The sequence below is a fragment of the Choloepus didactylus genome, chromosome 8 (genome assembly GCF_015220235.1).
Source record: "Choloepus didactylus isolate mChoDid1 chromosome 8, mChoDid1.pri, whole genome shotgun sequence".
Taxonomy (NCBI): domain Eukaryota; kingdom Metazoa; phylum Chordata; class Mammalia; order Pilosa; family Megalonychidae; genus Choloepus; species Choloepus didactylus.
Genome location: NC_051314.1, coordinates 143,096,444 through 143,124,419, shown reverse-complemented (window position 1 = coordinate 143,124,419; position 27,976 = coordinate 143,096,444). Strand labels below are relative to the sequence as shown.

Genomic DNA, 27,976 nt, shown 5'->3' with positions numbered 1-27,976 from the left:
AAAAAAAAAGATAATCCAGGAGACAAGATGGTGGAGTGGTGAGGTGTGGAATTTAGTTACTTCTCTAGGGCAGCTGATAAATAGCCAGGAACTGTCTGGAACAACAGTTTGGGGGACTACTGTGACCGGCCACACATTGTACAGCAGTCTGGAATAGTTCAAACAGCTGAGATTGCAGCGAAGAACCTAATGAAAATGTTCAAAAATTGATTTTGGTGATGAATGCACAACTGTATGATGGCACTGTGAACAACTGATTGTACACTGTGGATGATTGTAGGGTATATGAAAAAAAAAATTACATCTTGTCTGTTGCTACCTCTTCCTCCTATTTAATCACTTTCCCAGTTTTCAGGGATGTCTAAGCAGTGACCACACTAACCTGTTCATGTTGAAAAGGGGTGTCAACTTTATGAGCAAAGGGGATACATCTAGGTGATGTTTATGAACAGGCTGTTGCCTCTGGGTTTTGGGACTTAGCTGGCATAGGAGCACTCTGGAGGATTTAAGTTTCTGAAGAGTAAACTCAGTGAGTGAAACTTTTATAGAGTCTCAGATAGGGATCCGGGTATTCTTTAAGATTTTTGGGACTACTGTTGACTTGGGATTATCACACTGTGGTCATCTGGCATATCTAGGTGAGGCTTGCATAAGAGTAAATTCCAGGACAGACTCCTGCCTCAATTTGAATTCTCTTAGCCACTAAAATCTTATTTTGTTGCCTTTCTTTTCCCCCTTTTGGTCAAAAAGTCATTCTCAATCCCTTGATGCCAGGATCAGGCTCATTCCCAGGATCCATGACCCACGGTGCCAGGAAGGCTCATTCATCTTCGGGGTCCTGTCCCACGTCAGGGGGAGGGTGATGAGTTTATTTGCAGAGTTGGGCCATCTCCCACCTCCTGGGGTCTCCACGGCATCCTCCCTGCAGCTCCTGCGGCCAACGCAGAGGAGACAGAGACAAGGGCGAGGAAGATGCACTTGTGCCGCAGCCGGTGCTGATTCCATTTTTTTTTTTTTTTTTAATTTTCATTGGGATTGTTCGGATACCATACAATTAGCCAAAGATGCTGATTCCTTTTTAAGACCAGGGTACCCCATCCTCTCGCCAAACACCTGGCCCCTTCCCCCACCAGGTGCAAACTCGGAAACAGGCACATTCACAAACGCTGCTCAGGAAGTTAAATCACCTGACCTAAACAAGGGGATAATATTCTTGTCCCATTGTGGCTTGGCATTATCCAAAAGACCAGTCCAGACGCCACTGCCAAGGAGAGAGGCGATCCAGGGGGTAAGGAGACCCAGGGGACATGGTGGGGGCGGGGCGGGGTTGCAGCTCTGAGGTTCCCGAGGTGCACTGGCTGAGCTGGAGCATATCCAAGATCCAGCTGCAAAAGAGATGAAAAGAAGAAAAGAGAAAGGACTTATATTTAAAAGAAAACCACACATTGAAAGACTTGTTCAAGTATCCAGATTTGGGTTCATCCAGACCCACAAAAGCCCCACAACCTCCAAGTTGCCGGAGATGGCTTACAAACCGGTTTGGCAGGCCCTACCTCTTGGCAAAGCCTCCAGGAAGGCCCCACACTTACCAAACTGCTCACAGATGCTGGGATTCCCCTCTGGAGCTCTCCTGTGCTGGGCTGGTGGGTCATTTTGCCAGTCGGGCTCCACCATGAAAGGGACGGTGCTGGGCAGCCTCTCCACCCCCACGTGGCTTCCAAGCCCTGGGCTCTGTCCCTGCACCAGCTGCCCTGGGGAGGAAGTGGGCACCAGGGCACAAGAAGCAAGGGGGCAGTCCCTTGGGTAAGGAAGCACAGTACTGAAAAGTCAAACGATCATGACTGTGAATGAACAACATGGCCAAACAACACCTGCTGCCTGACCTTCTAAAGATCGGGTCTGGAAAGCCAGATTTTAAAAAGCAGAGCGATTCAGCTTGTTTACTGTGGAAAGCTCCATTTTCAGTTCAATTCTCAAGCTCCGTGACATAAGGGTGAAGGAGAGGGTGAGCTTGGTAAGGACACTTCATCTGTCTTCACCATCAAAACACAGTCTAGCAGGACCTAGCAAAGAGTAGATGCCTAATAAATATTTGTTCAATGAATGAAGAAATCAATGGGTGGATGGGAAGGTGTTAGATGAAATAGGATTGGAGCAATTCCATAGCGTGGTGGGTAAAATTGTAGCTCATTGCATGCTGGCGCACGGGAAAGACCTCGAAACACCCTGTTTATAAAGCAAAGCTCCTGGCAATAGGGAGACGTGACAGTGTTGGGGAACTGGGCAGGGAAAACCAGGATATTCATGAGGTTTCCAAGTCAGCTTAAGGTGGAGCTTTCAGGGTAAAGCAGGCTTAGTGAGGATGGGGTAATGATCCCAATGAAATCGCTGAGGCCCGGTGGACCCAGGCAGGCGAACTGACAGTCACTTTTGATGCAATTTATCAAAACATGAAGCAGTTTTAAATGGGTTTGGCAGAAGCTCCTGAAGCAAACAATGAGGTTATTTGCAGCTTTTATCTTCCTGGGCAGTAATAAAGCAGGTTGGTAAAGACTGAAATAGAGTTGTTGGTATTGGAAGGCTGGTAGTCCTGTCCATGCAGAAGGAAGTAAGCCACGTGGGTGTAGACGGCTTCAGTTCTCAAGCCACTGACCTAAGTAAACCATCCTTCCACGCTCAAAGCAAGACAAGCACATCGAAGGGGGACCCGGGATGGGCATGGAGCCTAATTTCTGATGCTGAACCATTCAAGGGAGACGGAATTCAAGGATGCCTGGAGGTTTGGAACCCTCCCACAATTTCCTTGAGGTTTAGGACCAGCTGCAGAATTTGTAGGACCCAGTGCAGGATGGAAATGCAGGACCTTTACAGAAGAAGGGCCAACCATGAGACTCACGTCGCACCATGAAAATGCCCAGCCAGCCTGCTCCTGAGGCGAAGCAGGTGCTCAGAACAGAAGAGTGTGTCCTTTAGCACCTGATCCAAGCGCTACAGGTGCTGTGGAATGAGCTGTGACCGGTGGCACGAGGGGGCCCTGCTCACACCCAGTGTGGGTGACAAGAAGCTGGGGGAGAAAGGGGCAGAGGTGTGGAAGGCCCAGAGCGCCGGGGCCCTGAGGGCAGCCCGAGGACAAGGAGTAGGAAACAACAACCCGAGAATAGCCAGGCGTGAGCTGCAGCACCATCCTCCATGCCAGGCATCCAGGGACACCAGCGTCCCAGAAACCCAAGCTGCCCACCCCACTGCACCTTTCGGCAAAGTCACCATGAGCTCCTCCCTTTCCAAACTGGCTCCCTTTAAGAAACTCACAACACCCAGGAAGTCCCTGAACATCTTCACCAATGCTCTCTCAGCTGTGACTGGTGAGTACGTGAGACCCACTGTCACCTGGAGCCCAGGCCCAAAAATCCTGCTTTGTTTTCTCCTTCCTGCATGAACAGAAAAACTACATTTCCCATCTTCCCTTGCAACTAAGTTGGGCCTTGGTAACTGGGGTATGGACAGAAGTGATGTCCACCACTTCTCAGCCTTGCCGTCCCATCCCATGTCATCCTACACTCTCTTTTCCTCCTCTGTGGCAAACGTTGGAGGCCATGTGATTAGGATGACAGCACCACAAAATGGTTGGGGCCTAGATCTCTGAATCACCTCATGGAAGAGAGCCACAGAGGAAACCTGCCTGACCCACATCACGCCATACCCTGTTGTATGAAGCCACTGAGAGTTCAGGGTTTTCTTTGTTACTGCAGCAGAGCCTTACCTATCCTGACTAATACAGAGCTCATATATGGCAGGGATTTTCAAAGAACGTACAACAGAAGTCATAGCAAAAGCTTCTTGGATATGTCACACATGGAAATAGCTTTTCAGTGTTTGGGCTAAATTTTTTCAGATTCTAAGTTTGTATGAGGACATATTTCTGAGTATGGTTCCTTTCTTTTCTTTCCTTCTGGATATCTTCTCATTCTCACTTTATTGTGGTACATTTGTTCCAAAGGGAAAAAATCAAAGACTCATCAGAAAGCAAATTGTACACACAGTTTACATTCTCATTTGAACAAGACCTGAAAAAGACACCCCCCAAAAAAAAGTATTACAATTGTATCCCCCCTCAGAGACCACTCTGCATTTTACTATCCTAAATTTACTTATCACCAAAGCAAAACCTTGGATAATCAGTCAGGAACCAAGTTGCTCCAGACACACGAGTGTTTCATGCAATTACCTTTACACATTTAGGAATTTTAAAGCATTAAAATTTAAAATTTAAAGCTTTAAAATGCTCAGAAAAGAATCTTGATGAAGCACATTAAGTGAAGCCTTGTAAGTATAATTTAACTTTTCCAGGTGATTTAGGATCATCCTAAATTCCTTAACTATGCCCTGCTCCCTCAAGAACTTGTACCCAGCCAGCTCTGCCTCAAATCATCTTTCTCCTTCTTTTCCTACTTGAATCCTCTCACCCTTTAGATTTCAGCTAAAAACCATTCCCTCAGACACAATGCTATAAACTTATTAAAACTCATGAACTGTTTACTTAAAATGAGTGAATTCTATGGTATCATATACCATATATATATATATATATGTATATATATGGTATATGACACCATATATATATTCATATATACACATGAATTCTATGTAAATTGGTATATTACAATAAAGCTGTTAAAAACAAAATATGCCCTCTAGATCCATGACATCTGCTCTTAAGTGTGGGCTGCACAGAGTGACTTCCAAAGACCACAGGATAGAAAAGGGGCAGGGGACCAGGAGCCCCTTCCCAAACACCACCTCAGCCAGGCAACCACAGTCACCACCAGCAGCCAGGCGTCACATACGCTTGACATGATGCAGTGAGGACAGCACTCACAGCACTGCGGTCTCCCTCCCCAAAACCCATAACCCCAGTCTAATCATGAGAAAAATATCCCAAATGAAAGACGTTCTACAAAATACCATACCAGCGCTCAAAACTATCAAGACCAGCAAAAAAAAAAAAAAAAAAAAAAAAAAACAAGAGAAGTCTGAGAAACTGGCACAGCCAAGAAGAGCCGAAAGAGCCATGACAACTCTATATATTACATTATGACGTTACGTATAAATGTAACGTCAGCTCCTGGTTGGGAACCTGGAAGAGAAAGAGGGCATTGGGTTAAAAACTAAGAAAGCAGAATAAAGTACAGGCTTTAGCTGATAGCCATGCATCAATCTAGGTTCATTAATTTTAACAGATGTACCACACTTTTATAAGATGCCAACAATAGGGGAAAGTTAATTGTGGGGTATATAGGGACTCTGTACTCTCTTCTCATTTTTCAATAAATCTAAGACTGCTCTAAAAATAAGGTTTAATCACATTAAAAACAAGACAGACATCGTGGGATGGAGAACATCTTCTTGACCAAAAGGGGGATGTGAAAGGAAATGAAATAAGCTTCAGTGGCAGAGACATTCCAAAAGGAGCCGAGAGATCACTCTGGTGGGCACTCTTACGCACAATATAGATAACCCTTTTTAGGTTCTAATGAATTGGAATAGCTAGCAGTAAATACCTGAAACTATCAAACTACAACTCAGAACCCTTGAACCTTGAAGACAAGTGTATAACAATGTAGCTTTGGAGGGGTGACAATGTGATTGGGAAAGCCATGTGGACCACACTCCCCTTTGTCTAGTGTATGGTGGATGAGTAGAAAAATGGGGGCAAAAGAAAGAGGTACCCAGTGTTCTTTTTTACTTTAATTGTTTTTTTTTTTTTTCACTTTAATTTTTATTCTTATTATTTTTGTGTGTGTGGTAATGAAAATGTTCAAAAATTGATTTGGGTGATGAATGCACAGCTATGTAATGATACTGTGAACAACTGAATGTACGTTTGTATGACTGCATGGTATGTGAACATATCGCAATAAAATTGAATTAAAAAAAAAAAAACAAGCCAGATAATCCGCAACCTCTCCTACTAAATAAGGCCCCCTTCCTGTATGTTCTTATAGCAATCTTGACCATCAAACAAATTAATTAATTAATCACCATTTGCAGTTGCATCTTTTGCATTTTACTCACTGTTGTATTCTCGGGGCAAGGTCTGGGCCTGGCTCGGGTGTTTAGTAATAAACATAAGGTAAGTGCAATATTATAGAACATAAGTTCCATGAACCGATTTTGTCTGTTTTGTTCTCTGCTGTATTCCCACCACCTCGAGAGTGCCTGGGCCATGTAAGACACTCAATGAATACAAATTCTGCCCCCCACCCCAGCCAAGCAATCCTCTCCCAAGTGGTTTGAGTTTGGGACAAAGACAAATTCATTGATTTCTTCAATAAAGGATCTGGAAGTGTTGATAGCAGCAATACTTGTCACCAGGTGAGCTGGGAAGAAGTGAGAGTGGGTCTGTAACGAGAAAGAACAAAGCCAACACTCAGAGTGAAGGCAAGGCAAGGCAAGGGCTTTAGTTTCCCAACTGCTAAAATAAATTCTACAAAATCGGTTGGCTTAACAACAGGAATTTATTGGCTCATGGTTTTGAGTGAGCCAAAGTCTAAAATTGAGGCATCATCAAGGCGATGTCTCTTGCTGACGTGGATTGAATTGTGCACCCAGTTTGGACTTGTTCTTAGTCTTGGTCTGCATTCTGCTGGGTGTGGACCCATGGTAAATAAGAGCTCTTCAAGACAATACTTCCTTTAAGGTGTGGCCCTACTGAATCAGGCTGGACTTTAATCTGGATTACCGGGGTTCTTTATAAGCAGAGAGAAAGTCAGACACAGAGAGAAGCCACAAGGCGCAACCAGAAGCTGGAAGTCAACAGAACCCAGAAGAGAAAGGAGAAGATGCCACCATGTGCATTGCCATGTGATGGAAAAGCCAAGGACCAAGGATCGCTGGCCAGGGATGGAGTCAAGATGGGGAAGCGGGTGGAGGCCAATCATACAGAACCCAAAACACTGCTGTAGACGGGTGACACTGACTCTCAGCCTGGTGAGGGGACAGCAGATGTTTTAAAACTGGTGTGCAACCATGTTCTAGTTTATTTTTGGAAGCAGTGACTCTGGCTCTTGTGTGGGGTATGGGTGGCAGGAGTAAGTGTGAATGCGAGAGACCAGACAGGTGGCTTTTACAGTAGGAGGAGATGATCATGGCTTGGACGTCATAACGGCAGTAGAGATAAAAGAAAGACTTGAGATGTATTTGGAACTCACGGGTTGTGCTGAAGAAGTGAATGTGGAGGGTGAGGGAATGAGAGGCATCAAGGATTTATTGAAGGCAGTGCCAGCCGTCCCCACCCCAGGTGGGCTGTGACCTCAGTGGAGCCCCCCGCCTGCCCTGCATCTAGGTACCCAGTGTGCCCCAGCCCGGAGACTGCAATCCCTTTGGGGTGGCCCGTCCCTGGTGGGTTGGGGCAACAGACCTGTGGGAAGGGGAGATGGTGTCTCTGTTCCCAGCAGGTGCCCCACATCTTCAATTTGTGCTGGGACCCTGCTTGAAAATCTCCAGCTTGAGCAACTGGCCGCTTGGTTAGTACCATTTACTCAGATGGAGAAGACTGGGGTTGGGGGCTTGTATGAGGGAGAGTGGGCAGTCTTCAGAGGTCCGTGAGACATCTAACTGATGAGCAGACAAAGGCAATCATGTACATCTACCTACAACTCAGAGGAGGTCAAAGTTGTTGCCATAATTTGGGATTCATGAGCCTGTACATAATGTTTAAAACCACAAAAAGGTATAAGATCTATACAGAGAGTAGATAAAAAAGAGAAAAGGATCCAGGCCCAACCCTGAAGACATTTGGAGGTGTGAGAGAAGGGGGAAAAGCAGAGAAGATTGAAGACGAGCTACCAGTGAGAGAGAAAGACAGCTGGGATAGAGCGAAATGTTCGAGGATGCTCTCCTGAGCTCAAGACCCGTGTATCCAACTGCCTACCTGACATCACTTCTGGAAGGTAACACAAGCATCCAAAAGTCAACACATCAAAACTGAACTCATCCTCTGACCCCAAGACCTGGTTTTCCTCCCATTCACCCCATCTTGATAAATGCCACTAACATTGATTGGTCCACACTTTACAATCTCTCATGACCCCACCCAGTGTCATAGTTTGCCAGAGCTGCTATGACTGATACGAAACAATGTGTTGGCTTAAACATCAAGAATGTATTGGCTCACATTTTCAGAGGCTGGAAGTCCAAAATGAAGACTTCACCAAAGCCATGTTTTCTCCCCAAAGACTGTAGCATTCAAAAGTGCTGGCTGCAGTAGTCGTCGGGGCTCCCTGGTTGCACCTTTGCCTCCCATCTCATGGCAAAGTCTCTCTCCTTGTGTCTGCTCTTCCAGTTTCTGCTGACTTCCAGCTTCTGGCTCCTCTCTGATCAACCGCCTCCAGTAAGTGGATTAAGACCCACACTCATTCATTTGGGCCACAACTTAACTAAAAAATAACATCATCAAGAGGTCCCATTTATAGTGAGTTCACCCCCATAGGAAGGCAGTTTAAGATTAAGAACATGTCTTTGTGGGGTACACAAAGTAACACCTAGACCAGTTGGCTCTCTCTCCTGTCTGTCTCCTGAACCCAACCCCACTGCAGCTTCTCACCTAGATTTCTGCCATAGCCTTTTAAAGTTCTGCCTGCCTCCAATCAGACAACCCAAGGATCTTTCCACGACACAAAGTCAATCATGCTTTCCCCTTTTTAAAACCCTTTGGTGGCTCTCGTCACACTGTAGAACAGGAGTTATCCTGGCATCTAAGCCCGTCCCACTCCAGCCTCACCCCGGCCATTCCCCTCTTGCACATGCCTTGCTCCAATCAAACTGAACTCGCCAGTTTCCCTCAGGACCTCAGCACCTGCTGCTCCTGCCACCTGATTGCCCTCCTTACCTCCAATCCCATTTCAGCAATCTGTGCATGCTGCATAAAAACACACTCACATTACACAGGAAAACACCAAGAGGGCATACTCCAGTTCGTGAGTACTCACCATCTTTGGGTGGTGGGATCCTGGGTGAATTTTACTTTTTGTTTCTACTCTCTCTGCAATCAACATTGATGTATTGTTTGCGAAACTTTAAAAATATATTTTCCCCCAGAAAAATCTGTAATGTGAAAACCAAGAACAGATTGTTTCTACATATTCAACCCATTGCTCAGGAAACATCTGGATAATGGTCAGTCTCTGTTCACTTATGTAGTCATTCACTCAACAAGTATACCTGAGCACCTACCAGGTACAATTCCAGGCTTTGGGAATACAGGGGTGGAAACAGGTGCCCATACTCTGGGAGCCGACATGCCCATGGGAGTCGACAACAGACCAACAGGGTCACTGCAGAAAGTAGCTAGAGAGAGGACTGCAGGAAGACAGTGGAGGAGAGACCCAACCTCTGGTTAAGGAGGACTTTCGCCATTTCCATCTTCTTCCTCTTCTGAAAATACAGTGCCCACTTTCCCCCTCCCCAACTCCTTTTGAATATCCATGGGAAGGGACCCATGGTGCGGCCCCTCCAAGTACAGCTGTATGGGGAGAGGGGGAACCCTGATGGGGGAGGGGGCAGGGAAGAGATGGTTGGTCCAGGCCCCTGCATTCCCTCAGGCCACTGGGGAAGGGTCTTGGGGTTCAGGGACGGTGTCTGGGGGTCTTTGTGGGTTCTGGGTTGTGGGGGAAACGGTCCCTCTCCTGCTCACCAACATTCACACAGGTGCCCACCCTGCTCTGAGTCCCTCAGGCCATTTCTGAACCTCCATCCCAAAATGACAGATGAAAGGCTTTCTCCCAGCAAAATGAGGGCTGGGTTTCCTGCTGCCCCCTAAAATCCCATTCAAGCCATAACGGAGCTGAGATAGTATGTGTTTGCAGCAATATCTTTTCCTTCTTTTCCCCTGGCAGGTGCATTCACTCAGATAGATGACCAATTACATTGGCCTCTAAACCCCTGTATTAGTTAGGGTTCTCTAGGGAAACTGAATCAACAAGAGATATCGATAAATACAAGGTTTATAAAAGTGTCTCATGCAACTGTGGGGATGCAGGAGTCCAAATTCCGGAAGGGCAGGCAGCAAACTGGCAATTCCAATGAAGATGTTCGATGAACTCCTCAGGCAGTGAACTAGCAACTCTGATGAACGTGTTCCATGATCTCCTCAGGAAATGACCTGGCAACTTTGATGAACTCCTCAGGAAATATTTCGCTGGTCAGCTGAAGAAGAAATGAAGGTCCTCTATCTGTCTCGCTTAAAAGTCTTCAGCTGATTGGATTAAATCTAGCTGACTGCATTCTCTCATTGTGGAAGACATGCCCTTCGCTGGCGTCATCAGTCACAGCTGCAGCCAATTGACTGATGATTTAATAACCCAGCCTTCTGGTTTATTAAGCAGCCACAAACGTCCTTGAAGTAAACGGTTAGGTCAGTGCTTGCTTGACCAGACACCTGAGTACCATCACCTGGCCAAGTTGACATGTGAACCTAACCATCACAACCCCATATAACATCTTTTCTCAGGCAAGGCTATCCTCCCTCCCAAATAGCACTTCACAAACAAACTGATGTGATGGCGATTTCCCATAGCATTACTTTCTGAATGTTTTCTAGAGTCTAGAAAAATAATACTGTATCAGACCAAAGTACACCATTTTAAAAACAGAGTTTGAAAATTTAAACAAGACATTAAATACATGTGCAAGAGGTAATTTAAGAATTGTAAGTTTTTTAAAAAACAGGCTCTTTCTTGTATAATATAGTTCATAAAAACCCAAACTTCAAAAGCAGTCTGTACCAACATTGAAAATATATGGAAGGAGACACACCAAGCCTTTGACAAGCAGTTGCTTCTGAGAAGAGAAACTGTGACTTATGCTTTTTTAATAAAAGAAATCACCATTACTTATTATTATTTATTGAGTACTTCCTATATGACAAGCACTATGTTCTAGTGCTTTCTATGTTGAAAGCTTGTAAAACCCTCATGACAATTTTTATTGAGATTTTAATAAAACAATCTGAATAACACAGTCTCAATAAAAATGTCAATTTTTGCTTTGACATAATTTCAGACTTACCAAACAGTTGCAAAAGTAATGCAAAGAATTCCCATATACCCTTCACTCAGCTTCTCCAAATGTTGGTACCATACAACAACCAAAAAATAATGATCAAAATCAGGAAATATTTAACTTATTGGGATGCAGTTAAGTTTTTAGCATGGAAGTCAGCGAGTTCTGATTATTTTTGTTGCCTTCATTCCTACTCTCCCTGCTTTTAAACTAAATTCCAAAAACAACATCTATAGCAGTTTAAATTTCAGCATTCTTTAGATGTGGTTTTCTCCTAATTTTTTTTAAGTTTGCAGCTCTGTAATCCATCCCCAAAGCAAGGCAGATATCAAAAGCCAACCCCAGATATGTTACTGTCATCTGTGGAAAATAGCCAGACAACAAGCGATAGAATCTAGATTGAACATAGAAATACAATCTCTTTGTTGTTGTTCTTTAGTAACCTTTAAAATTTTGATGCATAATATAATGTGCCATAATATAATAGGAAAGTGTAGGATGGAGTAGGATAGAATAGAATAGAATAGAGTAGAGTAGAGTAGAATAAAATAGAATAGAATAGAATAGAATAGAATAGGATGGAGTACAATAGAATAGAAGGTAAATATCCTCCACGGTCATTGTCAAAATTTTGGAAAATACAGAAAAATTAAAACAACCTTATCTATCATTCCCTGAAGCAGAAATAATTACTCTGAACACTCAGTGCACCCCCTTTGTTCCTTTTTCTATCCCTCAGTATTTACATTATTGAGAACATCCTTTATATTCAAATCAGAATCATGTTCTTTTTTGCTACATCACCCCATCTTCATTTCCCACCACAATTTAGAAATTACTCATTCATTTGTTTTAAGGGCTGCATAAGACCATGTGGTGTTCCAGGCCATAATGTACTTAACCATTTTCCAATCGTTGGGCGCTCAGGTTATTTCTAGTTTTTCATGATGACAAATAACATTGACCAACCTCTTTAGCAATATCCTGGCCTCTGTTCCTGATTGTTCCTTTAGGCTAGCTTCCTATAAGCAAAATAACTCTATCAAGCATCCACATGTTTACATAGAAGGCTTTCGAATCACAGGAAAATATCCTCGTCTTCAGTCTCAGTGACTCCTTGGGTGAGGGAGTAGATCGACAGCCCTCCCTGGAGCTAATCCAGTGCTTGGTCCTTGGTTCCTACATGGGCCATCCCTACTCCCTCCATCCAAGGCACAACTCTTAGTACCCATAATTACAGGGCGCCATGATGGATACTGGGAATAAAATGGGGGTGGGGGGAGGTGAACAGAGACAGAAATGTCTGTATCTACAAAGCACTTCTCCTCTGAAGCGCTCAAGGCTTCCAGAAACGTGGTCTCGTTCATCTTCACGGGTTTATTTTTCCTTCTGATACAGACCCAAACATAAACCTCAACTGTGCATTTGCATCTGTGCCTTCGCTGTGTTCCTGGTTTCTTGCAATTCCCTAAAATGGCTTTTATACCTGGAATTTTTGATTCACGCAGACAACAAAAATTGGGACTATTCCTCTCACACCCATAAGACCCACTGGAGGTGAAGAGGAAAGAGAAACCATCCCACCTGGAGAAGGAGCAGAGGGGTTGAGTAACCTAGCACAGGGGTCCCTGGAGAATCCCCCCAGAAGTCAAAAGGGGGCTTTAACATAAAGCCAGAGTGAAAGCTGCAGATGACTCAAGTTGGTCTCTTTCAAAGTAACCTGCTTTCATGTGTTTTCATGATCAGATTCACAATTTCTGATCCTGTAGATGTTTTTGAAGTGGCTTCTGGTGGACAGAACAATGGGACCCTAAAGTCCTAATCCCAGAACCGGTGACCGTTACCTGACTTGGCAAAAGGGACTTCCCAGGTGTGATTATGTTACAGATCTTGAGATAGGGTGATCATCCCAGATTATCTAGGTGAACCCCATGAATCACAGAGGCCCTTCTAAGAGGGAGGCAGGCGAGCCAGAGTCACAGAAACACCTGAGGGCAGAAGCAGTGGTAGGAGGATGAGCTTTGAGGTTGGAGGAAGGCACCACGTGTCCAGGAGTGTGGGTGGCCTCTAGAAGCTAGTAAAAGGCCAGGAATTCCCCTGGAGCCTCCAGAAGGAACCAGCTCTGCTGACTCCTTGCTTTTAGCCCTGTATAGCCCGTTGCAGATTGCTGATCTTCAGAAATGTTTACTAATAAATTTGTATTATTTTAAGCCACTGGGATTGAGCAGCAACAGGAGATGGTTATAAGATATTATATGTTGTATTCAGGGATATAAAACCCTATTATTTTATTACATCACTGTATTAGTTAGGGTTCTCTAAGCAAACAGAATCACAAGAGATATCTGTAGATATAAGATTTTATAGAAGTGCCTCACACAACTGTGGGAATGCATGAGTCCAAATTCCATAGGGCAGGCAGCAAACTGGCAACTCCAATGAAGGTGTTTGACAAACTCCTCAGGCAGCAAACTGGCAATTCTGATGAAGGTGTTCGATGAACTCCTCAGGAAATGCTTCTCTGGTTAGCCAAAGGAGAAGTGAAGATCCTCTCTCTCTCTTCTTTAAAAGTCTTCAACTGACTGGAATAAATCCAGCTGATTGCATTCTCTCATTGTGGAAGACCCGCCCCTCATTGATGCAATCAGTCACAGCTGCAGCCAATGACTGACGATTTAATAAAACAGCCATAAATGTCCTTGCATAATGGTTAGGCCAGTGCTTACTTGAACAGACACCTGGGCACCATCGTCTGGCCAAGTTGACACATGAACCTAACCATCACAGTCACTAACCATGATGCACCCACTGGCTGTTGAGCTGACCCACACGCCCTCAAGGTGGCACGCCCAGCAGTTTGGGTACAGGTGCTGACAGGTGGCTGTAACTGACCAGCATGGGGTCACAATTGGCCAAATGACTCTTGTGCTGTAAGACCGTTCATGAAAAGGCCAGTTGTGGAGTCCATTCAGTTAGCAATATCCAAAAGAATAATATTCCTTCTGACAAAAGCCACCCTAAAGATCCATGGCCATGTGCATTGTATAATTTATGACAATTATCCCTGCAGGTCACAGCGGGCCTGTTGTTAGGGTCCATGTCTGTGTGTCCACTGCCTCCCACGTCTCCCCCCTTCCCTGCACCCCACGGCACCAGATCCAGCCTCTGCCCCATCTCCTGCCACACTGAGCTGCTCCTTAGGGCTGGAACCAGGACTCATTCAGCTTGGCATCCATAGCCCAGAATTTACATTTAAATTCTGATGTCTGATTATGGAATAAAAGGTTTTCCATTTGTCAGTTTCCTCGGTGGAGAGAAATTCTGGAGGGCATCCTAAAAGATGGAAAACACCCCGATACCCCAAGACTGTGTGCATCCTAAAAAGTGTTACCTGCAGATACAGCAGAATACACAGAATGGAAAAAAAAAAAAAAAAAAACTAGCCCTGGAAAACTGGCAGGCAACAGTGATGTCCCAGCTGGGCTGACAGCCTTTAAAGGGTGCTCTGGGTTGCCAGTGTGACTTTTCCTCTTAGCATCACGGAGCTGCACAGATAAGCAGGTTTACCCGGATATAGGATGAGCAGGCTGCACACAGGGACGGGCAAGGGAAGAAGTGAGAATTGGGGGCATGTGAGTCCTTGGTTAATGGACCTCCACCTCAATCCAGTCTTCACCACCAGACTTGACTTTGCCTTAAAAGTTTTGAGAGCAGTGGAAGTGAACTATTTCAATTTGCTTTCACTTTACATCAACGTTCTTCTGACTCTCCTGTGCCGCCATTTTTCTTCTCTTCTGAGGAGCAAAAGTTCCTCTTCCCTCCCTTCCCCTTGGAGCTCTTCCTGGCATCCCTTCCAAGTTCCCCAGAATGCTGCTCACCGGTGTTCATCTCTCTTGCTTGATTCCTTCCCCTATTTTTTTAAATGTCCCCAGACTACCTGTTTTAGTTTCCCAGGCTGCTTAAGCAAATACCATGAAATAGTTCAGTTTAAACGATGAGAATTCATTCACTCAGTTTTGAGATTGTGAAAATGTCCAAATCAAGGCATCACCAAGCCGATGCTTTCTTCCTGAAGACAGCTGCTGGCGATCCTCAGCTCCTCTGTCACAGGGCCAGGCACAAGGAGGCATCTGCTCATCTCTCCCTCCTCTTCTGGGTTTCTTTTCTTTCAGAGTCTTGCTTCCTAGGCTTTCAGTCTGTACCTGAATTGTATTCTCTTATGAAAGATTCTAGTAATAGGATTAAGACCCATCCTGACTGAGATGGGTCACACCTTAACTGAAGTTGCCTCATCAAAAGATCCTACTTACCATGTGTTCACACCCACAGGAATGGATTGAGTTTAGGAACATGTTTTGCTGGAGATACAAACACTTCCAAACCATCCCGCTATCCAATCCTAAAAACACCCTCTTTCAACCCACCTTCCCCCCATACCACCATCCCATCTCTTCCCTTCCCTCAAACAAGCTGATCGAGAGAGAGGTTTGCCCCATCATCTCTGCCCCCTCCGCACACTCTTTCCTTTGCCTCCTGTAATCTGATTTCCACGTGGACCCCCGGGCCTACCTTCCCTCCATCTCAACCCCTCTATAGTATCTTCTGCCATCAACCACACCCTCCTTGAAACTCCTCCGCAATCCATCCTACACTGATGACACAGGATTGTTCCAAAGTACAGTTGGGATTGTGTAACAGTAAACCTACTTTCTTTCTGTGGCTAAACAAATAAATTAGAAAAAAGTGGGTCTGGACTTCAACAAGATGTTTAACCAGTCTTGGTCCTTGGAGAGAAGTCTGTGAAATGTGGGCTGTAACCCAGACAGAAGCTTTTCCAGGGAGGAGCTTTCTAGATGCAAACCAAGCCTCTGGGGGTGGTGAGAGCTCAGCAGCCCTTCCCACCTTCAAGGGAGGGCAGGTGTGGCCACATGCTGGTTCCCTAGCTGGAGGTGCATTGTATACAGTAGGTGCTAAGGAATTCCCTGCAGCACTCACTGCCAGGCGTTGCCTCGCATATCCTGTTCCCTCCAGCCCTGTCTTCAGGGTGTGATGACAGCAGGTAAGCAGGTGCATATACTTGCTTTATCAAGTACCTAGACCCCAGCCAAGAGGGCATAAGAACAGATCCCCAAGCCCGAGGTCTCCTGAGCCCAGGCCTCCTTGGCCTGCTCTTATTCAAAACCCAAGCCTCTCCCATGCAGTGTCTCATCCTCTGGCTGCAGATGGACCCTCCCAAGGGCTCTCCTCTGTCCCCCAAGGCACAGCCACAGACAGAGGCTGCTGGGATCTGATTATTGTGCTCCCTTTGTCATGATGATATAATTACACCCATTTCCAGTGGCCTGGGGAAGGTTGGCTCTTTATTCAGGGTCTGTTTTCACCTCTGTCCACTTGGCCCCACTGTGTCCTTAGCCAGCTCATGCTCTGGGAGCTGAAATGCACACACTCCAACCCCGCCCAGCCGTCTCATCTGCTCCTTCCCTGGATGGCTTGGACTGCACTTCTGACTTCACTCACCAAACACATCCTGCTTCTACCAACCGCCACCTCCAGGCAATATAGTCCTCCTGCTCAGCACCATCCAGCAAGATCACTGGGGATGTTCAAGGTATGTCAGTCTGCTCTATCTGGGGAAGAGTGTCCATTAAAATGTACATGAGCTGTGATGGTCAGGTTCATGTGTCAACTTGGCCAGGTGATGGTGTCCAGGTGTCTGGTCAAGCAAGCACTGGCCTAACCACTACTGCAAGGACATTTGTGGCTGATTAATAAACCAGAAGGCTGATTTGTCAAATCATCAGTCAGTTGACTGCACCTGTGACTGATTACAACAACGAAGGGTTTGTTTTCCTCAATGAGAGAATTTAATCAGCTGGATTTAATCCAATCAGTTAAAGACTTTTAAGGGAGAAAGACAGAGGACCTTTACTTCTTCTTCAGGTAACCAGTGAAGCGTTTCCTGAGGAGTTCATCAAATACCTTCATCGGAGTTGCCAGTTTGCTGCCTGCCCTAAAGAATTTGGATTCATGCATCCCACAGTTGTGTGAGACACTTTTATAAAATCTAATATTTATAGATATCTCTTGTTGATTCTGTTTCCCTAAAGAACCCTAAATGACACATGAGCAAAGAAAGAAATCTCTGCCTGATTTTGAAGTTTTGAAAGCATGAGCTATATTCATCATTGGTGGGTAAGCATCTGGGGACAGCAATTAACACCACTTAATCACTGAACTTATGAACAAATGGACATAGGAGCACATGGGTTTATGAGCACATAGACATGAGTGCATGGACATGTGAGCATGTGGACAAATGAGCACGTGGATGTGTGAGCCTGTGGACAAATGAGTGCGTGGATGTATGAGCACACGGACGAATGAGCATGTGGACAAATGAGCACGTGGACATGTGAGCACATGGATGGACAAGTACACTGACATATGAGCACATGGGAGTATGAACACATAGACGTATGAGCACGTGGACATGTGAGCACATGGATGGACAAGTACACTGACATATGAGCACATGGGAGTATGAACACATAGACGTATGAGCACGTGGACATGTGAGCACATGGACGTATGAGGGCATAGATTTATGATCAGCCTGTTTGTAAGAAGAGGCACATTGGTGTGATTAAGTAGACCAGTAGCTGGTTGAACAACTTTCTAGAAACATAGGGGTTGGAAGGCCCATACCAGTCTGAAAAAAGATCTCTACTGCTTGCCCAGGGTTCTGGGCAAACTGCTCCGTTTATGCCTCTCCAATTTGTGATGGGATAAGGTCCAAATTCAACGTACTGAATCTGAACCATCAAAGGATTTTTTTTTGTTTTGTTTTTATTGTATGATTCCATTTATTTGACATTCTTGAGAAGACAAAAGAGTAGTGATGGAAAACATCAGTAGATGTCAAAGATTACTGGTGGGAGAGGGTGTGACTATAAGGGATAGGCAGGTAGCATGTTTTTGGAGTGATGGAATTGTTCTGAATCCCGATTATGGAGGATATATGGATTAAAATATATGTGTCAAAATTCATAAAACTCAAAAAAAGTTAATTTTACTGTATGATGATTTAAAAAAAATAAAATTAAATTCACACATGTGCATGAAACAGAAGTAGTACAGGAGTGTTGGTTATTTCCGCCTGGCTGGAATGGAGGGAAGGAAGGGAGGTCTTCCAAAAAGTGGTTCCTGAGTATAGATAATTTGACATTATGGAATAGAGCATTCTAGGGATAAAGAATAGCACATGCAAAGGTTTAAAGGCATGAAATAGCATGCACAGTGTATTTCTCATAGTGTGGCAGAAACTGCTGGTTGCCTACTCAAAATCCATCCCTTAGTGGTAACACGTCAGTGTGTCAATGTGTCTTGCTAAAATGCAACATGCACATATCCCTTACAGCTACGTGTGGCCATGTGACTAAATTTTGGCTGCGTTCTAAGGAGCTGTTGGGTGGGATTTCTGGGAGCTCTCTTAAAAGGAATAAGTTCATTTGTCTTCCTCCCATGTTCCTCCCTGCTGCCTGAAATGCAGATGTGAGAACTGAAATTCCTGAAGCATTCTTGGGTCACGAAGTGCCTGTTCTTCAGAGAACAGACCATGTTAGGAGGGACAAACAGAGCAGATCTTCTCCTCTGGCTGAAAAGAAGCCTGGGGCTGGGACTGAGCGTGACATAGCCTGCTTTGGACTAAAGCTAACTCTTGACGCTGTCACATAGTTGCATTAAAGACTGAGGAATCTGGACTCTGTGAAATGTATTTCAATTATTTTAATTGCCCTGGGTGACTAAATTTAAAATCATCATTTTTTATAAACATCTTCCGCCATTGTACCTGTTCATAAGAGTTGACACTCCAATATAGCAAGTCAATTTGCTTAGTGACTTAAAAACTAATTTGTCTTACAGCAGAGGCTTTCAAACATGTCAAAGGATTCTTTTTTTAAGGTAAAACTGTGTTTCTCATACAAATATAAAAAGATATTTTATTTAACACATTAATTAATGATGGCAGCAGTAAAACATTACAACTGGTTCCAAGGAAACCCCAAAGAATAGACACATCCACGAGCAATCAGGAATGCAGAAATAGATTTGCTAATTGGCTCCAGACTGGCCTCTTTCACAAGGTAGAAATCAATGGCATCTTCACCAGACAAAATTCATTTATATATCTATGGACAAGAATCACTTGCATTACTCTGTGTGTTGTACATTTTACAATTGTAAGATAGTTCAGTCAAAAACAGTGACAGACACAGGCCCCTATGGAATCAGACGACCCAGAAGAAACTTCTAGACAATGCTCAGCAATGCATTGAAAGAAAACTCACTGATCTCTTTTGCCCATTTCCTGGCCTTTCACAATTTTTCCTGACAATAAGGGGACTTTAATAATCATAAAGCAATGTGAGTTTTGGCACCAGGCTCGCAAACCTTGAAGACAAGTACGGACTGGGGAAGGTGGTAGCTGAGCAGTAGGCATGTGGGGTGGCTTAGGGTTTTAACCAGGGTGAAGATGCAGCTAAAAACTCTGAAGATTTTTCCTCACTTCAGGGAAAGACAGATTGATAGATCGCAGGCCGAGCTCTGGTCAGCCATGATCCAACCACTGGATTCTGCATATAACATTTTACGAGGCTGGAGACAGGGTCGGGACGGGGAGGAAATACAATACATACCCCACGAGCCTTGGGAGAAGAAACCAGCAATGTTCAGTCTAGAAGGGAAGAGATTCAAATGGGAATGGGATAGGCGTCTTCATATACCTGGAAATAATAACAAACGTATGGTGGTGATGACAATCAATATTGATTGAGCTTTATTCTCTGTGTCAAACCCTGGGCTTATGCCTTGACAACTGTCATCTCATCTAATCCTCACGACAAGGCTGGATGTGGCAGATAGAGACGTCAGACTGGGTGCGTGAGCCCAGAGGCCTTTACGCCCCCATTCAGCTCTGAGATTGGAAGGCTCTGGGTCACTTTTCTGCTCAAAGACCTACAGTGGATCCCTATGGACTTCTGCATTCAGTACAAATGACTCAGCCTGCCTACAGAGGCTCCTCTCCAAATCAGCCTCTCTGGGTTTGTCACCCAATTATTACCCCCCATTCCCAACATAGCAAAGCCTGCTATACAAGATGCTTACTCAATACTCCCACTCTCAAGTTCTCATGCTTTTCCAGCTCCGACGCTGCACATCCTTTCCTGACTCCCCAAATAATAACAAATGTGTGGCAGTGATGACAATCAATATCGCCCTTCATGCAGGGCAATTTCTGAAATGCCTTCATTACACGTGCTATTTGAGAGTTATTTCATGCTTTTCTCGCTTCTTGATGGTACGAACAAAGATGTCCAGGAGAGCCTGAGCAGTGTCTTCTAAGACAGCCTGGGGCACCTGGAGGAGGAGGCCTGCCCACTGCACCACTGCAAAGCAGAGCCTGCCTTCCTTCTTTTGGTATCTCACCCAGGACAGGCCCGGAACTGTGCCAGTTTGGATATATTATGTCCCCCAGAAAAGCCATGTTCTTTAATGCAATCTCTTTTTTTTTAAACAATTACATTTATTTTTTAATTCTTTAAATTATTGGAGATGACAAGTCAAGTTCATGATAAGAATAGAAAATATAAAATTGGAGCTCAGGAAAAAAGAAAACTGGAAATTACCAGGCATACCTTGGAGACATTGTGGGTTTGGTTCCAGACCACTTAATTAAAATGTGACACAGACATGGGGTGAGCACATGCTGTTGGAAAATGGCACCAGTAGACTTGCTCGGCACAGGATTGCCGCAAACCTTCAATTTGTAAAAAATGCAATATCTGCAAAGCGCAATAAAGCAAGTGCAATACAACAAGGTGTTAATGCCTTCTCACAGGAAAAGGCCAACGGTGTCTGAAACACCTCTGTCAGCTGTGAAGGCATGTGGCTGGTGTCTGCTGGTCCTTTGCTCCTGGGTTGCATTGCGTTCAGCTTCTGATTCCAGTGGCTTTCTCCTTAAGTGTCTGTGGGTTCTCACTTGCTTCTCCAAGGAAAACTCTGGGCTTCATCTCTTAGCTTAGCATCTCCAAATGCCTGGGTCTGTGTCTGCTCTCCAAAAGGCTCAAGTAAACAGATGCTTTAATGTAATCTTGTGGGGGCCAGACTTATTAGTCTTGATTAGGGTGTGACCTTGTGATTGAGCGTGTCCAAGGAGATGTGACTCACTCAGCTGTGTGTGAGACCTTTGATGTAATTATTTCCATGGAGGTGTAGACTCCACACATTCAGGGTGGGGCTTGATTACTTCACTGGAGCATTTAAGAGAACTCAAGAGCTGACACAGATGCTTATGATGCTGAGAGATGCTTGGAGATGCAGACAGAAGGACATTTGGAGATGCTAAGCTAAGAGATGAAGCCCGGAGTTTGCCCCGGAGAAGCTAAGAGAGGACCCCCAAACATTAGAGAGAAATGCCTAAGAGAAAGAAGCAAGAACACACAGGAGCTGAGACCGAGGAGCTAAGGCAGAAGCCTAGTGACATTTTGGAGAAAGCCATTTTGAAACACAACTTGGGAGCAAAGGACAGGAAGACACCAGCCACATGCCTTCTCAGCTGACAGAGGTGTTCCGGACACCATTGGCTGTTCTTCAGTGAAGCTCTAGCAAACCAGAACAGGCTCGTTCAATGACTTCATTGATTTAGGGTAGTGACAGTCAAGGATGGACAGGTGCATTTGGATCAGACTCCAGAAGGTTTGAACACCAGGCCAAGGGGATTCTTTACCAGGGAAGTGGTTTCTCCACTTGATTCACCTTAGAAACTACACGTTCACATAATTTTCTATTTTTTTTTTTTTTTGACTTCTCATTCACCCCAGACTTTTCCTAATTCTTCCTAAAACAGCATTAATCATGGGCATTCAACAGTCCTGTGTTTTCTCTGCTGCACTGGAATGGGCTTTTTCCATTCATACCTTAGACAATGCAAATTTCCTTCTGCAGACCTTTCCTTTCTCCCACTCCCAATTCATAATGGCCCCTCTATTCATCAGGGTTCTCTAGGGAAACAGAACCTGCAGGAGATATCTGTAAATGTGAGATATTATAAAAGTGTCTCACACAACTATGAGGATGCACGATCCAAATTCCGTAGGGCAGACCACAAGCTGGCAACTCTGATGAAGTTTCTCAATGAACTCCCGAGGAGAGGCTGGCTGGCTGGAGAAGAAATGAAAATTCTCTCTTCCCCCTTAAAAGTTTTCAGTGGATTGGATTAAATCCAGCTGAATGAATTATCTCAGTGAGGAAGACACTCCCTTCGTTCATGTGATCAGCCACAGATGCAATTGACTGACGATTTAATAAACCAGCCTTCTGGTTCATTAACCAGCCACAGTTGTCCTTGCAGTAACAGGCTGGTGCTTGCTTGACCAGATTCCTGGGCACCATCACCTGGCCAAGCTGACACATGAACCTAACTGACACAGCCCCTTGTACCTCTCTTTATGTGTCTACTTTCCCCTTGAGGAGTACCCCCCACCCTCCACCTTTGCTGATTCATTGCCATCTTACCACTGCCCTATAGTGAGTTTCACTTTTTGGTTACCCAGATCCCATAACACAGGCCTTAGTTTTCTCCTGATGAAGACTGCTAAGAAACTGGAAGACAATCAGGAATTTCTGGTTGATCCAGGGAGCGGTTGCACTTTTCCTGTCTCTTTTCCAAAAGCCCGGAGACTGGCAGCAGAGCCCTGTCTACCCGCTGACACCAACACATCCTAAAAACCAGGCCATCCCACCTGGCAGAGATGATACGAGATGAGGCCATTAGCTCCCACTTCCCTGCTCGTCCGTTATGCTTCACCTATATCATCGCAGTCCTGAAAACACACCTGCCAGGTGGCTGTTATCACCCCTGTCTCCCTGATAAAGAAATTGCAATTTAGAGAAATGGAACAACTTTCCCAAGTTCACAGAGCTAACGAACTAAATGCAAGCCCCTTCAGTGTATGGACAGATGAGTAGAAAAATGGGGACAAAAATTAAAAGAATAATAGGGGGAGATGGGGGAATGGGATGTTTGGGGTGTTCTATCTTATTATTTTTATTTATTTTTTTTTAGTAATGAAAGTGTTCAAAAATTGATTTGTGGTGGTGAATGCACAACTATATGATGGTACTGTGAACAGATGACTGTACACCATGGATGATTGTATGGTATGTGAATATATCTCAATAAAACTGAATTTTTAAAAATGCACACCCCTTGCTTGGGACTACAACTCCTTTTCAGAGCAGGGCTGGGGTTGGAATAAGACTTAAAGTTTCTTTAATGTGCCACCCTGATACAAATAAAAAAGTACAGATAAAGGACTCGATTAAAAGAAAACCTCATCTGAACACTCTTAGAAGCAAGAACTTGATGCTTTTGTAAACCTATTAGGCAAGTTGCCCTTTAAAAAAATTCCTCATCATAGATAGATAGATGGATATATAGAAAGAATGATATAGCCAAGTTGGCAAAATGTTAACACTGGTGGATCTGGGTATCTGGTGGGGGTGGGGCAGGGTATGTTGGAGTTCTTTGCACGGGGTTTGCATTATTTTTGCAACTGTCCTGTAAGATGGAAATTATTTCAAAATAAAAAGCTTAAGAAAAACTTCCTCATCAAAACCGCCCCTTTTTCCAGTTGATATTGTGAAGTGCAACTCTATAAAACCAAGGACCGAATGCACGGATCCAACAAACACTGCTTCGGAGGAGCATTTGCTATACTTCCCAGCATCCTCTTTTCCCCTCTTCTTTTTCTCAGGTTTTCTCCCCCATTTCAGTTTACGGAGGTTTTCTTTTAAAAATTGAAACCACTATTGGCTTCACTGCCTCCTCAAACTTTGCTAAACCGAAGGATGCTGGGCTTGTATCTCTGTTCACTGCAGTGACCTGAGGTCTAGACCATATATTTTTTTTAATTAGTAGATAATTACAGAGGTAAAAAGGGTTCCCTTCCCTGCCCCAGTCCCTCCCTTTTCCCAGCAGACTACCTCTGTCACCAGCTTCTTGCAGCTCCCGAAGTCTTGCTATGGTTTGCCAATTCCAAAAGCAAGGTCTACAGAAATAGTTGCCTTTGCCCTGTGACTTCAACCTACTTAAAAGAATATTCACCTGTTCCATTCAGCAAAATGAATTCTTCTCCACTTTTGGTCTTATCCTAAATGGCGCTCCTCCTGGGAGCCTGACCTGCCCCTTCCAAGCCTGTGTGAGGTGACTCTCCTCTCACATTCACCCGCAGTGGGTCACACTCATCAAGCAGAGCAAAAATCCCCTGTGTATCTGCCTCTCTCCCCTATCTCGGGGGCAGCACCTGGTACACAGAATGTATTCAGGAATTATTTGCTCAATGAATGGATTTTCCAAAGACCTCCATGTATTCCCATCGTAAATGCTAAGTCCTGGGAAGTCAAAGGTAAATAAAGCCCGTTTTTCATAAAGACTGGTAAATAAAGCCCAAAACATCTTCAGAGCATTTACCAATAAAAAAGGAGACAAAGAAAGAATTGTTTTTCCCATTAAATCTGGTCTTAGCTATGTTCACTTGGTCACGCAGTCAGTACTTCTTGTTTGCTTGATGTGCAGATATCCAGGGGCTATTCAGTACACGGCAAGGGCTCAGGATTTACTAAAAAGGAGGAGTAATTCCTGTGCGAGGATGCCATCTTTGATACTTATCACTTTAAAATTACGTTTAAATGTAAAGGTAACTTAATTACAGAAATCCTACTTACATAAAGCTGAGGGTCAGCTTTGGGCAAATCACCTCATTTCTACCTGCATTTTCTTCCTGTCAAAAAATGCTGAGGTGGGGCTAAAAAAACTATGGCCCCACAAGAAGCAAAACAGCCAAATGCACTGGGCGAATGTTAATTGGATTCTTGCTTTAAACAAACAACTGTAAAAGATATCCTTGGCATTGCTGACAGGTAAATATGGACTGCCTGGTAGATATTATGGAATTATTCTTAATTTTCTCAGGTGTGATAATGGCTTTGTGGGCTGGTAGGAAAATGTCTTCCTCTCAGGAAATGTGTCCTGGAGTGACATGATGTCTACAAATGTTTCGGGAAAAATAGATGCGTGTCTCTGTGAGTCTGAGTGAGTGGAGTGGGTATGTATGTGCAGGAATGTGTATCATGAGTGTGTGTACAAGTGTGCGTGGTGTGTGAGTGTGTGAATGAGTGTGTGTGTTCATGTGTACAGGGAGAGAGATTGATAGAAATAAAGCAAATATATGAAAAAAATTTTTAATGATTTCGGAGTCTCTTTATGCTTAGTCATTTCAAATTTCCAAAAGTACCTCGGAAATGTATGACCAAATATTGAAAATTCTTTTTTTTAAAAAAACAACAGGAAATCCATCTGAACTGGAAACACAGTCTTTGTCTTCTTTCTTGGCTTGCAGGCTGTCTTTATGGCCTCTAAACTCTAAATATTTCCTCCTATCTGCATCAACTTAATGCATCATTTTCAAAACCACAAAGTACAACAAAAATTATATTTTTTCTACTTCCTGTCATTAGTTTGACTTATCCTGATTTGAACCAATACGTTCCTTTCCCTTCCCTCAATGGTCCTTCATGCTTTGGACAGGACCTGGCTGGCCATTCCTGCCAGGACTGTACTCCGGGTGTGTGTCTGTCTTCATCTGTCTCTTCCCCACCATCATTCAAACAGCTCTCTCTCCTCCTTTCTGTTAATATTTTCCTGTAGATTTGTCTCCTGTCTGTGTAATAATTTAGTTCTCTAATTTGCCTTGCCTTCACCTTCTTACAACCTCTGCATCTTTGTCATGACCTCCCACCGCCCTCCTCATCCTGCAAAGGGAGAAGACGTCACCGTCTCCGCCTCTCTCTGCCTTCCGGGTACACCCAGGCTCCTGAGCTCCTCCCCAAACCTGGAGTGGCTCGATTTAAGACATAAAAACATCTGCACATACATAATACACCTATTGTGCACTTCAACCTCTTTAACAAAAACTTGATACAATGCCACGGCGGGAGGCATTTTCTCTGCCAGGGTGGGAAAATGGAACATTTCCAGGAACACCTTCTTTCCCCTTCAACTTTAGTCTGGTCTTTGAAGAGCTTGTGTGGTTGACCAGATGTGCGAGAGGAGGAAGGCCAGCAGGTTGTGCCCTATACAATGTTCTCTGCTGTCTCTTTACCTTCACCTTGTTGCAAGTTCATCCTCTCTCACCCATCCCCTGGCTTCTTGCTGCCCACCCCCACCCCCACATAGCCACCCCCAGGCTTCCTGTCATTTCACCTTTTCTCTGGTTCAGAGAACCCTTGAACGATAATCCTCTTTTTTATTTTCCTGAACTTCTGAACTCTTCTTACAACTCTCAACTCCCGTCTTTGGCAACCAGCCCTGGATTCCTTTATGTGCCCCAACCCTGGCTCAAATGCTCGCTGATAAAGAATGGAAATGACTGTTTTTCACTGATTCTTAGTTCTTTTTCATTTCTTCCCCCAATTGCCCGTGACAACGCATTTTTCTTTTCCCTTTTCTCCCCTTCTTCTTAGCTGACCAAGCTTTCCCTTTTGCATCTGTGTCACACTCCGCAGTTCTTTCCTTTTCTTCCTGTGCTAGTCTTAATGGTGCCAGCCACCTCAGTGCTCTTCTCCTCCTCCAATCCTGGGCAAACAGAAACTGTCTTTCACCCCACAAGTTGCAGGGATGCTATTTTACCCCCTTACAGAATTACCCCAGCCTGCACCCCGAGCTGGCAGGGTCAGCAGGCCCACATTCAAATGCTTGCTAGTCCTGTGTTTTACAAGGTGTGCTGCCAGCCCAGCTCTACTCAGTCACCTGGTAACTCACTCTGCTCCCCCAAAAGTGGGAGGATCACACTCCAGCTTACCCCAATTTGGCTCCGTATTTTGCTTGGCTGGCATTGGAGTCTCTTATTAGACATGCTAAAATAGCATCTTTTGTGACCATTTTATCTTATTTCAGGTGTAAAAGCACTTGTTCACGTCCTGTTTGGTCATGCAATTGGAAAATTAAATCAAAGTCTCCTATTTTATTTGCAGATATTTTAAAGCATGTCATATATTCTCCTTGCTTAAGACTTACTAGAGCACTCATTCTAAGGGAACCAAATTTCACAAATGTGTCCTTTGGTACTACAATCAAGACCTGGTCATCTAAATTCTCAAAAGAAAATTCCTTCATTGGAATGATTTTCAGATGACAAGATATCTTTTCTCAATGACTTAGCCATCAGTTCTCTTCAAATGAACCAACAACTCATATAAGTCTCCTTTCCCTTTGGCAAGTTTCTTTTTCCTTATGGAAAATGAGGGGAACTAATCATCATACCACCTTGTATCTCTTACCCTTCTCAAGAAGCACAATTTTCCCTCTCTTTTCCCAAGTCCCACTTCAACATCTGACTGTTTTCTATGCCCTTTCTGTCCTGAGTCTGTGACTAAAGTTCTCTAGGACAAAGTTGTCCACTGCCAGCTCAACGAGTCCTGCTGGCATGTGGGTCAGCCAATCGGTCAACAGGTCGTTGAGTCAATTCCACTGGACTCTTGTCACAAAAGTCGCCTCAGCGTATTCCCAGGATGCCAGAGCACTGAACTGAGTTTCCAGGAAGCACCCTTGTCTCCAAGGGAAAAACGAGGTGCCCCTCTGAGTCTTCCAGTGCTGTCATAGGTGCATGCATCACCACCAAGGCCAGCAATGCTGACGTTTTCTACCACTCCATTCTGCAGATGAGGAGACTGTGTGTGTGCAAGGCCAGCCTTTCCCTTCTCTAGCCTGATCTCCAATGACTCCACCACCTCGTGCGCCTCTGTAAGCTCGCATTTTTTCCCTCCCCAGCTCATTCTTATGGTTGCCACTGAAGTCCCA

The 27,976-nt window shown here is 44.5% G+C and overlaps 1 long non-coding RNA gene across 2 annotated transcripts in view; it reads right to left on the bottom strand.

Moving 5' to 3' along the window:
* Positions 1-308: 308 nt before the first annotated feature.
* LOC119542342 overlaps positions 309-27,976 on the bottom strand; it is a 77,333-nt gene continuing 49,665 nt past the window's right edge. Inside the window, exons 2-4 of one of the 2 annotated variants that reach the window (XR_005218454.1) lie at positions 19,755-19,841; positions 8,988-9,102; positions 5,961-6,399 (exon numbers count right to left, since the gene is read on the bottom strand). This is a non-coding gene — a long non-coding RNA (uncharacterized LOC119542342). Of the gene's footprint in view, positions 1,386-5,960; positions 6,400-8,987; positions 9,103-19,754; positions 19,842-27,976 lie in introns of those variants that run through there. The other variant, XR_005218453.1, reaches the window with a different exon arrangement.